General features: G+C 41.2%; 1 pseudogene; it reads left to right on the plus strand.

Moving 5' to 3' along the window:
- Positions 1-15,287, plus strand: part of LOC141055878 (uncharacterized) — a 40,258-nt pseudogene extending 24,971 nt beyond the window's left edge.
- The last annotated feature ends 476 nt before the right edge of the window (positions 15,288-15,763 follow it).

The following is a 15,763-nucleotide window of genomic DNA, read 5'->3' on the forward strand; positions in this document are numbered from 1 at the left end:
TGTAGCCTAAACTAGTTTGCAGTTGACTCTGAGCTAGTGGAAAGAAATCATAGCAGATTGTATCTCCCATACAGAACACATACCTATATTACTAAGTCAGCACAGAGACAGTAAGAGGCGCACGAGTGAAATTATACAGCAGTTCTGGACAGATTTCTCACTATGCTCCTCATGCCTCCATCCCTCACCACGGAGTATAATAGGAGATGTAACCTGATGCCTCACTTTCCTGGCAGATGCCAAACATTTATAGGTTTTTTATATATATATATATATATATATATATATATATATATATATATATATATATAGTGAATCAGAAATCCAAATTTTGATTTTGTTAAAAAAAAAAAAAAAAGTGACAAAAGTTGTTGCCTTCTCACCAAGCTGCTTGCCTATTTTCCTGTAGCCCATCCCAGTTTTGTGCAGGTTTATAATTTTGTCCCTGACAGCTCTTTGGTCTTGGCCATGGTGGAGAGGTTGGCGTGTGATTAATTGAGTGTGTGGACAGGTGTCTTTTATACAGGTAACATGTTCAAACATGGGAATTTAATACAGGTAATGAGTGCAGAGTAGGAGGACGTCTTAAAGGAAAACTAACAGGTCTGTGAGAGCCAAAATTCTTGCTGGTTGGCAGGGGATCAAACACTTATTCCATACAATAAAATGCAATTTAATTATTTAAAAATCATACAATGTGATTTTCTGGTTTCTATTTGTAGATTCTGTCTCTCACAGGTGAAGTGTACCTACGATAAAAATTACAGACCTCTCCATTCTTTGTAGGTGGGAAAACGTGCAAAATTGGCAGTGTATCAAATACTTATTTTCCCCACTGTATCTGTATGAAACCGTGGTTACTTCTGGGAAAAGCTGAATTGTTCAATGTTGCCATTTTGGGACACATGTTATGTATTTTTAAAGGGGTGAGTTGTGTCTATAGTTATGGCATTCCTCCAAAAAGAAAATCGCCTAATTAAATGATAAAAGGTAATGAGGTGCCAACAAACTATCATGGACAAGTAGGGGGTTGAGTACATTGAAACTGCATCATATAAAGAAATATATACACGAGAACCAATGATTGACCCCTTTCTGCCATTGGACGTACTATCCCGTCCATGTGCCCCGGGACTTAATGCCCATGGATGGGATAGTACGTCATAGCGATCAGCGGCGCTCACGGGGGGGAGCGCCGCTGATCGCGGCCGGGTGTCAGCTGATTATCACAGCTGACACCCGGCACTATGTGTCAGGGGTGGTCACAGACCGCCCCGGCACGTTAACCCCTGGCACACTGCGATCATCCACGATCGCAATGTACTGGGGGTTTAGGGAAGCATCGGCAGCAGGCATGAGGAAGCCTTGTGCAGCGCCTGTCAGATCGCTGATCTGACACAGCACTGTGTAATGTGTCTTATCAGCGATCTCACACATGACAGTGATGTCCTCCCCTGGGACAATGTAAGAAAGTAAAAAAAAAAAAAAAAAAGTGTAAAAATAATTTATAAAAAATCGCTAAATAAAAGAAAAATAATATTCCCTAATAAATTCATTTTTTGGAAATAAAAAAACCCCAAAACAATAAAAGTAAACATATTTAGTATCGCCGCGTCCGTAATGATCCGCCCTGTAAAACTGTCCCATTAGTTAACCCCTTTAGCGAACCCCTTAAAAAATAAAATTAAAAAACAAAGCAAAAAAAACCAATGTTTTATTATCATACTGCCGAACAAAAAGTGCAATAAAGCGCGATCAAAAAGACGCATATAAATATCCATGGTACCACTTAAAACGTCATCTTGTCCCGCAAAAAACGAGCTGCCATACAGCATCATCAGTGAAAAATAAAAAAGTTATAGCTCGCAGAATAAAGCGATGCAAAAATAATTATAATTAATATAAATTATATTATTATAATGTGATTTAATCTATAATAATAAATGCCCTAAGCAACTTCCGGTTGTAACAACTTCCGTCCAGTTGTAACCGGTGACGTCACCGCACACCTCTTTCCATGTTAACCCTCAACACACACAGTCCTCTCACCTTTCACCATCTCCACTCACTCTTTCACTCCACATACGACCCTTTCTCTTACTCCGTCTCTCATACTCACGCCGTCATCGCCGCTGATCCACGATCCCCGACATCATCTTCCGCCGGCGCCATCCTGGATGCAGACGTCCTCCACGCCGGCGACATGTTCTTGCGGCGACGCCATTTTGGATCGGCAAAATCCCGCGATAGTCAAGATGGCGTCGCCGCAAGAACATGTCGCCGGTGTGGAGGACGTCGGGATCCAAAATGGCGTCGGCGAAATCTCGCGAGATTTCGCCGACGCCATTTTGGATCCCGACGTCGTCCACGTCGGCGACATGTTCCTGCGACGACGCTATTTTGGATCCGCGAAATCCCGCGATACTCAAGATGGCGTCGCCGCAAGAACATGTCGCCGGCGAGGACGACGTCGGGATCCAAAATGGCGTCGGCGAAAACTCGCGAGATTTCGCCGACGCCATTTTGGATCCCGACGTCGTCCACGCCGGCGACATGTTCTTCTGGCGATGCCATCTTGACTATCGCGGGATTTCACGATACTCAAGATGGCGTCGCCGCAAGAACATGTCGCCGGCGTGGACAACGTCTGGATCCAGGATGGCGCCGGCGGAAGAAGATGTCGGGGATCGTGGAGCAGCGGCGATGAAGGCGTGAGTATGAGAGACGGAGTGAGAGAAGGGGTCGTATGTGGAGTGAAAGAGTGAGTGGAGATGGTGAAAGGTGAGAGGAGTGTGTGTGTTGAGGGTTAACATGGCAAAGGGTTGTGATGCTATCGCATCCTCACGATGCGATAGCATCGGGCCATAATCTAGTATAATATAAATATAATATAGTAATAAAATAAAGATATAAAATATAAAAATATAAAATATAATATAAATTATAATATAAAAATAATTATTTTTTATAGAAAATTGTTTTCATTGCATAAAAGCGCCAAAACATAAAAAAATGACATAAATGAGGTATAACCGTATAACCGTACTGACCCGAATAATAAAACCGCTTTATCAATTTGACCACACGCGGAACAGTATAAACTCGCCCCCCAAAAGAATTTCATGAAACGCTGGTTTTTGTTCATTCTGCGTCCCAAAAATCGGAATAAAAAGCGATCAAAAAATGTCACGTGCCCGAAAATGGTACCAATAAACACGTCAACTCGTCCCGCAAAAAATAAGACCTCACATGACTCGGTGGGTCAAAATATGGAAAAATTATAGGTCTCAAAACGTGGTGATGCAAAAAGTATTTTTACAATAAAAAGTGTCTTTTAGCGTGTGACAGCTGCCAAATATAAAAACCGGCCATAAACAGTAAATCAAACCCCCATTTATCACCCCCTTAGTTAGGGAAAAATAATAAAATTAAAAAAATGTATTTATTTCCATTTTCCCATTAGGGTTAGGGGTGTGTTGGGGTTAGGGCTGAGATTACGTTTAGGGTGTGTTGGGGTTAGGGTTGGAGTTAGAATTGGGGGTTTCCACTGTTTGGGCACATCAGGGGCTCTCCAAACGCAACATGGCGTCTGATCTCAATTCCAGCCAATTCTGTGTTGAAAAAGTCAAACGGTGCTCCTTCCCTTCCAGGCTCTGCCATGCGCCCAAACAGTGTTTTACCCCCACATATAGGGTATCAGCCTACTCAGGACAAATTGCAAAACAACTTTAGGGGTCCAATGTCTCCTGTTACCCTTAGGAAAATAAAAAAATTGGGGGCAAAAATATCATTTTTGTGGAAAATAAATTATTTTTTATTTTCACGCCCGGGCGTTATAAACTTCTGTGAAGCACTTGGGGGTTCAAAGTGCTCACCACACATCTAGGTAAGTTCCTTGGGGGGTCTAGTTTCCAAAATGGGGTCACGTGTGGGGAGTTTCAACAGTTTAGGCACATCAGAGGCTCTCCAAACACGACAAGACACCCGCAGACCATTCCATCAAAGTCTGCATTCCAAAACGTCACTACTTCCCTTCCGAGCCCCGACGTGTGCCCATACAGTAGTTTTCTCCCACACATGGGGTATCAGCGTACTCGGGACAAATTGGACAACAACTTTTGGGGTCCAATTTCTCCTGTTACCCTTAGCAAAATAAAAAAATTGGGAGCAAAAATATCATTTTTGTGGAAAATAAATTATTTTTTATTTTCACGCCCGGGCGTTATAAACTTCTGTGAAGCCCTGGGAGGTTCAAAGTTCTCATCACCATCTAGATAAGTTCCTTGGGGGGTCTAGTTTCCAAAATGGTGTCATTTGTGGGGGTTTCCACTGTTTTGGCACATCAGTGGCTTTCCAAACGCGACATGGCGTCCAATCTCAATTCCAGCCATAAAAGTCAAATGGCGCTGTTTCCCTTCCAAGCTCTGCCATGTGCTCAAATAGTGGTTTACGCCCACATATGGGGTATTAGCGTACTCAGGACAAATTGCACAATAACTTTTGGGGTCATGTTACCCTTGGAAAAATAAGAATTGAGGGTGAAAAGATCATTTTTGTGGAAAAAATTTGATTTTTTAATTGTACGGCTGTACGTTATAAACTTCTGTGAAGCCCTTGGGGGTTCAAAGTTCTCACCACATATCTAGATAAGTTCCTTGGGGGGTCTAGTTTCCAAAATGCGGTCACTTATGGGGGGTTTCCACTGTTTAGGTACATCAGGGGCTCTACAAACATGACATGGCGTCCGATCTCAATTCTTGCCAATTTTGCATTGAAAAAGTCAAACGGCGCTCCTTCCTTTCTGAGCTCTGTCATGCACCCAAACAGTGGTTCCCTCCCACATATCAGGTATCAGCGTACTCAGGACAAATTGCACAATAACTTTTGGCATCCAATTTCTCCTGTTACCCTTGATAAAATAAAAAAAATTGGACCTGAAGTAATTTTTTTGTGAAAAAAGTTAAATGTTCATTTTTTTTAAAACATTCAAAAAATTCCTGTGAAGCACCTGAAGGGTTAATAAACTTCTTGAATGTGGTTTTAAGCACCTTGAGGGGTGCAGTTTTTAGAATGGTGTCAGTTTTGGGTATTTTCTGGGTATTTTCTATCATATAGACCCCTCAGAGTGACTTTAAATGTGATGTGGTCCGTAAAAAAAAAATGGTGTTGCAAAAATGAGGAATCGCTGGTCAACTTTTAACCCTTATAACTTTCTAACAAAAAAAAATATTGGTTCCAAAATTGTGCTGATGTAAAGTAAACGTGGGAAATGTTACTTATTAGGTTTTTTGTGTGCCGTATCGCTGTGATTTAAGGGCATAAAAATTCAAAGTTGGAAAATTGCAAAATTTTCGCCAAATTTCCATTTTTTTCACAAATAAACGCAAGTTATATCAATGAAATTTTATAACTAACATGAAATACAATATGTCACGAGAAAACATTGTCAGAATTACCGGGATCCATGGAAGCGTTCCAGAGTTATTACCTCATAAATGGACAGTGGTCAGAATTGTAAAAATTGGCCCTGTCATGAACGTGCAAACCACTCTTGGGGGTTAAAAGATACAAATTTTATCAACATAAAGAAAGTATAAAAAAAAAGTTGCTAAAATGTGGGAGACCACAAGATGGCACCATACACCCAACATAAAATCTACGTAGAGGCTGTCCAGTAGAGGTGTAATGTAAACTTCCTGAGTACTACAAATAGACAGTGTCTTTGAGTCAGAGAGAGGACTCTAGATGGGAAAGGAAACATTGTATTCGGTACATAAAAAACACAACCTCTTGTGGGTGGTGGTGTCTGCTCCAACGTACGTTTCGGCTACTGCCTTCTACTGGGGGTGTCATCACATGAACAAGAGCAAGGTTGCCCCAGAAGAAGGCAGTAGCCGAAACGTGTGTTGGAGCAGGCACCACCACCCACAAGAGGTAATGCCTTTAATGTACTGAATACTTACCGTATTTTGCGGATTATAAGACGCACCCCAAATTTTGAGGAGAAAAATAGGAATTTTTTTTTTTTAATAAAATGGTGGTGCTTCTTATAATCCATGCGTCTTATTGCTTTCCGGGGGTGGTGGCTGCGGTGAATCGGGGTCCCAGAGTCGCTGCTGGAGGAGGCAAGAGTGGAGCATTGCTGCAGGCCACAGGCTGGGATGAGGGGGCGTTCAGATGTGCGGTGCGCCGCTATGGGTGTCCGGTGCTGCTGCGGGTGTCCGGTGCTGTGGGAGCTCTGCCAACATTTTGTGAAAGACCAGAGCTCCCGCAGTTCCATGGTTTCCTATGCGGCGGACTCCGGGAAAATGGCTGCCGAGGGTGGTGCATTTGCAGATATTTCCGTGCTGTTTTGTGTATAAATATGTGATTCTTTAGATGTTGTATTAGTCTAGCCTGATGAAGAGACCTGAATAGTCTCGAAAGCTTGCAATTTGTTACCTTTTAATGGCTAACTGAAAAGATGGTATCAACCAATGAGGACTCTCAATTCTGAATATTTTTCTATCTACTGGCTAACACGGTACAAAAATATATTTCTTTCCTGTATCCAATTTTAATGAGGAGTCAAACATGAATAGAGATGCCAGAGAGGATATTATACCTCACCGGTGCTCTACAATATTGTTTTATACTGACATCACAACTGTATTTTTTACTTGGTATTTTGTATGTTTTTAAACTGGTTCATCTTCTTACCATTTAGGTTTCTACATTATTGAATTCTAGTGCTTGAGATCTTCAAAATTTTCCTAACTTTTCAAGGATGGATAGGGAAAGGGACAAGATGGCGGAGAGGATATTACACCTCACCCTAGAGATCCTCTTCCGGCTTACTGGAGAGGTGAGAGATTCTGATGACGTCACATTGCATCATTCTTATCTATGGGAATAACAGATGGACAGAACTGCAGAGGTGAGGACTCTGGAAAGGTCTGTAGTGAGATTTATTAATGTGTCTCTCCATAACCAGGATTACACAGTAGTGAAGAAGACCCCTAGTGAGCGCTGTCAGGACCCTGTGTCTGAGGGATGGGGAAGACCCCTGAGACCAATCATGGGGCCTCCACCTCACCTCCTGATACATGAGGACATCAATGACCAGAAGATCCTAGAACTCACCTACAAGATAATTGAGCTGCTGACTGGAGAGGTGACACTGCTGGGAATGCTGGGACATTATACAGTAACACTATGAAGGGATCGGGGGATGACGGTATCATTGTATGTGTCAGGTTCCTATAAGGTGTCAGGATGTTGCTGTCTATTTCTCCATGGAGGAGTGGGAGTATTTAGAAGGACACAAAGATATGTACAAGGACGTCATGATGGAGGATCCCCAGCCGCTCACATCACCAGGTAATAGACAGGACTAAATACACACGGCCTATAATTACCTGTATGTAAAGAATGAATTCAGTCCCTGTATGTGTTTCCTCCAGTTGTATCCAGTAAGAGGACAACACCAGAGAGATGTCCCCGTCCTCTTCTTCCACAGGACTGTAATCAAGAAGATCCCAATGTTCCTCAGGATCATCAGGTAGATGGGGAGAAGGTGTCATGAGATCTCCCCTATGATGTGCAGACGGCTGTGAAGGTCTTGTGTTCAGTCTTGTTTTATCCACAAGGATTATATGACACAAAACATGTTTAATACAATTCAAATTTTATTATTAAATTATTTCACAAATAGTCACATGATTTAGTCATGTGACTATTTGTGAAATAATTTAATAAAATTTGAATTGTATTACAGTGGGGAAAAAGAATTTAGTCAGCCACCAATTGTGCAAGTTCTCCCACTAAAAAAGATGAGAGGCCTGTAATTGACTTCATAGGTAGACCACAACTATGAGAGTCAAAATGAGAAAACAAATCCAGAAAATCACCTTGTCTGATTTGGCAAGATTTATTTTGCAAATTATGATGGAAAATAAGTATTTGGTCATTAACAAAAGTTCATCCATATTTTGTTATATATCCTTTGTTGGCAATAACAGAGGTCAATCGTTTTCTGTAAGTCTTCACAAGGTTGGTACACACTGTTGGTGGTATGTTGGCCCATTCCTCCATGCAGATCTCTAGAGCAGTGATGTTTTGGGCCTGTCGCTGGGCAACACGGACTTTCAAATCTCTCCGAAGGTTTTCTATGGGGTTGCGATCTGGAGACTGGCTAGGCAACTCCAGGACCTTCATATGCTACTTGCAAAGCCACTCCTTCGTTGCCTGGCAATGTGCTTGGGATCATTATCATGCTGAAAGACCCATACACGTTTCATCTTCAATGCCCTTGCTGATGGTAGGAGGTTTGCACTCAAAAGCTCATGATACATGGCCCCATTCATTCTTTCATCTATCAGTCATCCTGGTCCCTTTGCAAAAGAAGCCCCTAAGCATGATGTTGCCACTTCCATGCTTCACAGTAGGTATGGTGTTCTTTGGATGCAACTCAGCGTTCTGTCACCTCCAAACACGATGAGTTTTGTTTCTACCAAACAGTTCTACTTTGGTTTCATCAGACCATATGACATTCTCCCAATACTCGTCTGGATAATCCAAATGTTTTCTAACAAACTTTAGACGGGCCCAGACATGTACTGGCTGAAGCAGGGGGACACATCTGGCACTGCAGTATCTGAGTCCCTGACTGCGTAGTGTGTTACTGATGGTAGCCTTTGTTACGGTGGTCCCAGCTCTGTGCAGGTCATTCACTAGGTCCCCCCATGTGGTTGTGGGATTTTTGCTCACCTTTTTCGTGATCATTTTGACCCCACCGGGTGAGATCTTGCGTGGAGCCCCAGATCGAGGGAGATTATCAGTGGTCTTGTATGTCTTCCATTTTCTTATTATTGCTCCCACAGTTGATGTCATCACTCCAAACTGCTTGCCTATTGCAGATTCTGTCTTCCCAGCCTGGTGCAGGGCTACAATTTTGTTTCTGGTGTCCTTCGACAGCTCTTTAGTCTTCACCATAGTGGAGTTTGGAGTGTGACTGTTAGAGGTTGTGGACAGGTGTCTTTTATCCTGATAAGTTCAAACAGGTGCCATTACTACAGGTAATGAGTGGAGGACAGAGGAGCCTCTTAAAGAAGATTTTACAGGTCTGTGAGAGCCAGAAATCTTGCATGTTTTTAGGTGACCAAATACTTATTTTCCACCATAATTTGCAAAATAAATCTTGCCAAATCAGACAAGATGATTTTCTGGATTTGTTTTCTCATTTGACTCTCATAGTTGTGGTGTACCTATGATGTCAATTACCGGCCTCGCTCATCTTTTTAAGTGAGAGAACTTGCACAATTGGTGGCTGACTAAATACTTTCTTTCCCCACTGTATATGTTGTGTGTCATGCTATAGGTTTTATTCCATTGAGGTTACACAACAAATTCATTATTGTTTAATTATTGGTTTATATTGACCACCAGTATTATATGTTTTATACTTGTGTAATGAGAACGGTGGAGATGGCAGGATTAGAGCTGATCATAGATGTGACTTCTCCATCTATCTGTGACTTTTACAATATTTGTTTCAGGGTGAAGATCTGACCCATATTAATACTACAGAGACATATGTGAGGGGTGATGAGCGGTGTAAAGAAGAAATTCTTACAGATGTGGACTCAGGTGAGTAGTAACCACTAATTGCAGAGAAGTCACAGATTCTTCTCCTGGGAATATGTATGCCATGGCAGAAATAATTCTTAACATGTAAATAAACATTGGTGTCTTGTCATTCTTTAAAAAAAACATGATAAAAGGGTAAGACAAAATTACTCGGGATCTTCAGAAATGAAACACAGTAATTAGAAAACTGAAAGGAACCATATTATTTAAAAATTCCCATGTGTCCCTTATGATTATTTCTCGTGGGAGGCCATCATTCACTGACTGCTACAGTTTGTGGTTAATTGTTTTGAATTCTGTGCGCTGTTATTTTTTCCTCGTTCACCCAAAATACACAATGCAGAAGGATTAGGCTTGTGTTCAAGGTTTGGGAAATATTGAGTTCCAGTGGTTTCATTTCTTCTCATATTTATTAATGCAGCCATTGATCATAGCGAATTTGAGATCCATTTGAGATCCATTTGAGACGTGTAGTCTGTCGACAACGTCAGAGATTCGTGGGACGTCTGGTTGTTTCCAGCGGAAGTTGATCATGTTGTTGACTGTTAAGGCCCTGTCACACACAGTGAGATCGCTAGCGAGATCGCTGATTTTGTGACGCATCAGCGATCTCGCTGTGTGTGACAGGCATCAGCGACCGCCCCCCGGGTATCGCTGATCGTGCAGGAACGTCTTGGGCCATTTTTTGATCGTTGGCCTCCCGCTGGCCAGCGTACATCGCTGCGTGTGGCGGTGGGAGACCATCGATCAGCGAGCTCCCAGCGCTGTAAGCAGACACTGGGAGCTGGTATCCAAGGTAAATATCGGGTAACCAAGCGCGCTTAGTTACCTGATATTTACCTTGGATACCAGCGTCCTTGCTGGTCCTGATCGCTGGTGAGATCTGCCTGTTTGACAGCTCCCCAGCGATCATGTAGCGAGGCACCAGCGATCCTGACAAGGTCGTATCGTTTTCGGGATCGCTGGTGCATCGTTTAGTGTAACAGGACCCTTAGAAGGATATGTATTATAACTTATCTCAGTGAAGGATGAATGTTTTCTAATCCTACGGAGAGCAAGGCTGTTTGTGGGGTGAGAGGGTAGCCATTGTTAAGGAGATTATTGATAAATCGGGAAACCTGACTCCATAATGGTGCAATCTTTGGGCAAGTCCAGAAGATGTAGAGCAGGTCTGCTTTGAATCCACATCCTCTGCAATATAAGGATGAATAGTTGCTGTTGATGCGTGATAGTCTTGCTGGAGTGAATTACCATCTAGTTAGCATCTTATAAAAAGATCTGCAGGTCTGTTTCCCATCTGGACATATAGACAATTTTTGGAAGTTGTTGTCATTGTTGATAAGGTTATATAGTATTTGGTGCTCCAGAAGACCCTATGCCCTACAATACTGAGAAGTAAATGTACAGCTTCTGCCTTTGGAGGTACTTTATGGATGAAGGATCAATTTTCAAATGAGGCGCATGACTTTATAAAAAGAGCACATTAGAGAGGCAGAGTCTCTCAGAAGCAAATATGATTAAAGGTCACCAATCTATGAACGACTGCTTCTAAAAATTGAGGAACAATTTCAGAAAAATGTTCCGCAATGCAACACTTTAAATATCCCACCATCTACAAATATCATCAGAGATTTGGGGGAAATCCACATGCCCAGGGGCCAAGACTGACAATCAATATTAAAAGCTCATGAGCTACAGACCCTAAGACTCTGGTGCAATAAAGACGGGCATGATACAGTCATGCAAATCACTACATGGTATCAGGAAAACTTCCAGAAATCATTGTTTGCAAATGCAGTTCTCATTGTGCAATCCATAAATGCGAGTTAAAATTGTATCATGTATATTGTGTGCAGAATTATTAGCCAATTTGTATTTTTGATTAATTGTAGCATTGAACATCTATAGTGTTGTTGTCAGTCCGAAAGGTTAATTATTCTGAATATTTAGAAAGTACAAGTGTGGCTATGACTTTTTTTAGGAGAATATCTGTGTGCAGAATTATTTTGCAACTAAGTGAAAACCATAAGTTGTTTATTTTCTTATATTAAAGTGAGAATACTAACCAAACAGCTGAAAATGTAAAAAAAACTACATTTCTGACTTTTCCAAAATTCATTTTAGTAACAATCATAATCCATCTGTCCATAGAGTCTGTCACTTTCTTAATATATTGCTGATCAACTTTTTGGACAGCATCAACCACAGCCTGCCAGCCATTGATTAGAGAGGGGACTGTTTTCCTTCACCGTAAATCTCCCATGTAGGATGGGGAACACAAGTCCTCAGTAGGGTTTTGGTCTGGTGAGGAAGGGTCATTACATTATTCTTCATGTTTAAGTTCTTTCGTGGCATCAAGCAGTGGAGACTTCAATACCACGATGGATAATTGTTCTGCAGGTTTAATTATACCAGCCCATAGCAGTGCCCACCTCCACCTCGCTGACAACTGTGGAAGTGGAGATCTGTGCCCATTACTGATCCAGCCACGGCTCCATCCATCTGATCCATAAAGAGTCATTCTGATCTCATCAATCTATATAATTTGAATAATCTGTCTTCAGATATTTTTTGGCCCAGTTGCAACATTTCACCATTGTCTTGCACTGGGGTGGTCTGGGTTCAGCCTCCTCACCTCGACTGTGTTTGAACACCTTGTACTTCTCTGTCTTGCTATGTGGTGGTCGGGATCAGCCTCTTCAGCTCGGTCATGTCTCTGTGCACATTGTACTTCGGTGTCTCGCTCAGTAGTGGTCGAGTTCAGCCTCTTCACCTTGGCTGTGTCTCTGAGCACTGAGCACCTTGTACTTCAGGACCTCCTGGGGAGGTTGCAGTTCTGGAATATTACATCACTGGAGGATAATGGATTCCTGGTCGCTAGGCATTTGATTCTTCTCACAAATTTTCAGTTAATCTGCTTTTTTTCTAAACACATTTTTGTGACCCTGTTGACTATTTGCAAAAAAAAAACTTCTGATGGTTTTGTGATTGACCCAATAACTGAGCAAATTCAGGAGCTGCATCCCTGTGTCAGACATTTAACAATTTTAAAGTTAAGTTTTTGATCCATTTTTGCCTAAGGAAAACAAGCTGCTAATAATTCTGTACACCTTGATAAAAAGTGATGATATCCTTTGACCAAACCCTGCATTATTACACAAATGCTCATCACCTGATCTGCTTCATCCAATAAGCATTCAAGTTTATACTGGTTTGGAGAATCTGCATAAAATGATGATATAGTCAAAATACTCACTGCCTGATAATTATGCACTCGGTGTAGAGAAGAAGACATTAATCAACACAATCCAGGATCTCTGCTGTCTTCTCTGGGCCAAAACCCCTTTATAATGGACTGAGGCAAAATGGAAATTCATTCTGCGGATGGTTGGATGAATCAAAATGTGAAATTCTTTATGTAGGCCGTGTCCTTCAGACTCAAGCGGAGAGGGACCATTCAACTTATCAGCGCACAGTTCTCCATCTCTGATAATAGGGGGGCATTAATGCCTTACACATTGGGCACCTTACACTTGAAAGGCACTAACAATGCTGAGGATTTAGAACAATATATACTCCCATCCAGACAACATCTATTTTAGGGATGGCCTTGAATATTTCAGCAAGACCATGCTAAATCACAGACTGCATCTATCATAACATCATGACTTTCAGAAGAAGATTTCAGGGAATAAACTGGTCACCTGCAGTCCAGAACTTTCACCAATAGAAAACATTTTGCGCAATATGAAATTAAAAATCCAGCAAAGATGACCCCGGGCTGTGGAGCAGCAAGAATCCTACAGCTTGAGATCCTTGGTATAAGTTAATAATCAAATTTTGCATTTTACGGCATGACTTATAATTTGTATAGAAATGTTTGTTATAAAATATCAGTACAGTTTACAGGTGGTTATTAAAAAATGTTTTATTCTTGGCAGATAACTGCACCAGGTGCTCAGAGGGATCTCCAATATCTTTACATTGTAAATTAGATGATCCTAGTATTACACAAGATCCATATGAAGAGCATGTCATTATCCAAGTTATACCTCCATTCCTTGACAGCAATGAACTATCATCTTGTACTTTGAATGAGGTTCCAACATTTGATTCATCACAGACTGTTAAAAAAAATAAATCTCACAAAAGGATTTTTATAAATCAAAGCAGTCATACGATGGAGACACCATATTCATGTCCAGAATGTGGAAAGTGTTTTAATCAGAAGTCAAATCTTATGAAACATAATAAAGTTCACACAGGGGAGAAGCCATTTTCTTGCGGAGAATGTGGGAAATGTTTTAGCGAGAAATCGGATCTTTTTAGACATCAGAGAATTCACACAGGGGAGAAGCCATATTGTTGTTCAGAATGTGGAAAATGTTTTAACCAGAAATCTGGTCTTGATAGACATCAAAGTATACACACAGGTGCAAAGCCATATGCATGTTCAGAGTGTGGGAAATGTTACGCTGCTAAATCCAATCTTGTTAGACATTTGAGCACTCACAGAGAATCAAATATGTTCTCATGCTCTGAATGTGGAAAATGTTATATTGCTAAATCAGATCTTATTAGACATCTGGGAATTCACACAGAAGCAAAAATGTTCTCATGTTCACAATGTGGAAAATGTTGTAATACTAAATTAGATCTTGTTAGACATCTGGGAATCCATAAAGAAGCAAAGATATTAACATGTTCTGAATGTGGGAAATATTTTAATCAAAAATCATATCTTCTTAAACATGAGCGAAGTCACACTGGGGAGAGGCCATATTCATGTTCAGAATGTGGAAAATGTTTTAGGCAAACATCAGATCTTGTTAAACATAAGAAAATTCACACAGGGGAGAAGCCACATGTATGCTCGGAATGTGGGAAATGTTTTAACCGGAAATCAAACCTCATTAAACATAAAAACATTCATATAGGTATAAAGCCATTTTTTTGTGAAGAATGTGGGAAGTGGTTTAGCGAGAAATCAGTTCTACTTAGACATCAGAGAATCCACACGGGCACAAAACCATTTTCATGTTCAGAATGTGGAAAATGTTTTAACCAGAAATCAACTCTTGTTAAACATCAAAATACTTTTAAACATCAAATTACATTAAAATATTAATGTAAAATCTAATCTTGTTAGGCATAACGCCTCATTCGATTGTCTGTTTCTGACTCGTGGTTTTCACAGGACACGTATTCATTAAAGTCTACAGTGCTATCTACATGTCTGTGCTTTTTGTGGACTGTATGTCCACAAACAAATCAAGGAGACCTGTTCCATTTTGATCGGAATTAAGGAGTCAAAACTATCCATACAAGTCTATGAGTCTGTGAAAATCTGTGCTGTTTGTGAACAACATTGCAGTTGCATTAAAAATCAAAAAGTCATGAAACCGCTCATGGTGAAAATGGACCACTGACTAGAAACTGATGAAACTCCGAGCCAAATCTCTGATGAATGATGGCCCACGTTGTTATGTACCATAAAAATCATGGACATCTGACTGAAGCCTAGGAAGGTTCACATAGGCGTAAAGCTATTTTAATGTTTTGAATGTAAGAAACTTTATAGTGATAAATTAAGTATTGTTAACCTCTTAAGTTATGGACTTCATTATGCATATAAAATCAATAAACACATGTGAGAATAAGTTTCTTTAGTTAATAAAGTTGAACTTATCTGTGTTTTTTTTTTTTTTTTCTTTCAAATACCTTCATAGCTGTTTTTTCACCTTTCCATCTTTACATTTTTTGGTTAGGGGGCTTGTCGCAGGTCCGGGTCTGGTGCCTCCCATCTTCTTGCGCCACCGCCCTCCTGCTTGCTTCATCCCTCCCCGGCCTTGTGCTTCTGCGCAGGCGTACTTCTCTGCCCTGTTGAGGGCAGACCAAAGTACTGCAGTGCGCAGGCGCTGGGAAAGGTCAGAGGCCTATCACCTGCGCATTGCAGGAACTTGCTCTGCCCTCAACAAGGCAGAGAAGTACGCCTGCGCAGGAGCTTGATGCTGGGGAGCGATGAAGCAAGCAGGAGGACTTGGATCTGCGACACCCATCGGACCGGACCGCCCCCCCCCGGGTGAGTATAATAAAACTTATTTTTCTTCTCTTGCAGTTTGGACCGGGCTTATCT

The sequence above is a fragment of the Dendrobates tinctorius genome, unplaced genomic scaffold (assembly GCF_039654945.1).
Source record: "Dendrobates tinctorius isolate UK_male_01 unplaced genomic scaffold, ASM3965494v1 ptg000192l, whole genome shotgun sequence".
Taxonomy (NCBI): domain Eukaryota; kingdom Metazoa; phylum Chordata; class Amphibia; order Anura; family Dendrobatidae; genus Dendrobates; species Dendrobates tinctorius.